This window comes from Nannospalax galili, unplaced genomic scaffold (genome assembly GCF_000622305.1).
Source record: "Nannospalax galili isolate Female #2095 unplaced genomic scaffold, S.galili_v1.0 scaffold498, whole genome shotgun sequence".
Classification (NCBI taxonomy): Eukaryota; Metazoa; Chordata; class Mammalia; order Rodentia; family Spalacidae; genus Nannospalax; species Nannospalax galili.
This window is the reverse complement of record NW_008342032.1, coordinates 549044-551516: the sequence shown is the minus strand read 5'-3', so window position 1 is coordinate 551516 and position 2473 is coordinate 549044. Positions and strand designations below refer to the sequence as shown.

The following is a 2473-nucleotide window of genomic DNA, read 5'->3' as shown; positions in this document are numbered from 1 at the left end:
TGGGCTGACATCTTTCCCGGACATCTTTCCCTGACATCTTTCCCTTCCCTGACATCTTTCCCTTTGCTGACATTTTTCCCTTCCCCAAGGGAAACGTGTCCCGTGCGAAATAAAGCTGTATCCCGCTGAGAATTCTATCTGTGCCTCAGTGCCTCCTCCATCCGCGCCACCCACTCGCTCCCGCCCGCTCTCTACCTATCAATTCCTACCTATCATTTATTATGTGCAAGATTCAAGGTATACAGAAAGGCATTTTCAATCATAAAATGGGGCTGGTCATCACACTCTAGTGTAATAAGGAACACACAGTCTTCGATGTTAAGTATCCATTACTTTATGCAGTCTAAGTTCTAGGTTTTATATGAGGCCTACATACATGAGACATTTGTCAGATTTTAAGATTGGTAATGCCAGTTCAAGCTGCTTATGTTTACAAGTACAGATTTCACTATTACAAATACATAATATCAACTAACAAAACAGTAACCCTTTCAAGATCTTTTTTGTCCCATGTTCATACATTTGCAATCTGGGTTCTGAAAATTCCCCTTCTCGTAGTTCAGTCCTCAAATTATAGTAGTTAAGCATTGGGTTCCCTGTGTAACTCACCCATCTCCTTTATCTCAGCCTTCTCATACTTCGCCGTTTTCTTCTTTGTAGAAAGAACCAGCACAACAATTCCAGCAATAATTCCTATTACTACCACCACAATAACAGCAGTGATACCAGTTGTCATGCCCTGCATTGAAAATTCAGGTAGTTTTTCATCAACATAGTAAATTAGAGTTTGACCAGGATCCAGATCTAGTGGCTCTCCATTCACTCTCAAGTTCATTGTGTTAGAAGACTAGAACAGAGATTCACCTTTAACATCTTTTTCAAAATACTAAGCCACATTAGCTATGTCCACATCATCTTCAGTTTATTTGAGAAGAATTTTGCATCAGATCAATAGTGATAACATTACTCTCATACAGAATATTTTTGATACATTATTTTTATCCAATTTGTATTGAGAAAAGGAGGTATTATGAAGTACACTCTGCGAACTTTGAAGATCAAGAGGATTTTCTCTTTGTGTTTTGTTTCAATGATGATCCAGTAGGTCCTCACTCGTTCGGACCGGTTATTTCTGTGACCTTGTCGGCCCCCGACCGTGTTCACACACCAGCACGTGGCAGTACCATTGCACTGCTTGGCTTTAAAGAGCCCTGTCTCATCACACTGGGGATCGTAGCCCGTCATTATTCTGGATTGCTCCCTCAGGTTTCAGTCTCCTCCCAGACTTGCTGTGAGTCATTTCTGCCTCCATCACAAGACACTTAGATGCCAATTTGGAGCAAATGACAGCATTCTGTGTACCAAAGGAAGTACACTGGCATTCACCTTTTTCGTTCGTGAAGCAGTCAGTTGTAGTTGTCACAAACAGTCTTTCTGAGCCGCGGCCACCGTCGCTGTGGCCACCGCGAGCAGAAGCCAGAACATGAGGGCCTGGAACGCGGGGCTTCAGGGAGCCAGATCCGACGCACTGCTCTGACGCCGCGGGACTCGATCTTCTGTATTTTGTCTTTTAGCTGAAAATTAAGTACAGAATTCAGAGACCAAATTGCAGTAATGAGAATTGTTTTAACTTCTTTTAAAAAGCAAGCTGAGATACAATAAACTTTTTGAAGAGTTCATTTGCTTACTGGGCCTGGTGGCACAGGCCTGAAAACCCAGGCACGCAGGAGACTGAAGCAAGAAAATAGTTCAAAGACAGCCTAAGTTACAGAGTGAATTAAGGTTAAACTGAGCAAATTATTGAGAACCTCCCTCAAAACACCAAAATTAAATTAAAAAGTACATGAAGGCTGGGGGGTAGCTCATCTCAGTGGCAGGATGGTTGCTGCTTGCCAAGCATGCACAAGGGTTTGGGTTCAAATCCCAGTAATCCCAGTATTGTAACAAGAAGAGAGACACACGAAGAGTTCATTTAAGCAAACAGCAATTCATAAATTGGGCAGTTGCAAACGTTTCAAGGAGTCCTTGGAGAACATGCCAGGGGAAATCTTTCATACAGCAAACCAGGAAATTTTAAACAAAGACAACAGTCACTGGTTGCAATTATACAGCCGCCATGTTGAATCTGTCCTATTGGAAAGTCTCCAATTGTATAAATTATTTGGCATTTCAACTGGGTAAGCCTAAGTCTAGCTTTTCTCTAGTTTTCCTTTAGTGTAAAAATTTATAAGAAATAACCCAATTCCAATTGTTATCTAGGCTTGCAAATTAAACAAGGTTAGCATTACTTATGAGACTCAGCTGGCTCTATCCGCTAAGAGATTCATCAGGGCTGATCTTCATTTTAATGTGTTTTTCAACACCTCCAATATATAAAAAAATCTTGTCAAAATTGAAATCAATATAGAATTTTCCAGTAAATAAGAAATTAGGATGAAGAAGTATTAACTGGTTGTCAATCAGCCCTTAAATT

The 2473-nt window shown here is 40.8% G+C and overlaps 1 pseudogene; it reads right to left on the bottom strand.

The window, feature by feature from the left end:
* Positions 1–580: 580 nt before the first annotated feature.
* On the bottom strand, positions 581–2118 carry LOC103738054 (annotated as a pseudogene).
* Between the last annotated feature and the right edge of the window lie 355 nt (positions 2119–2473).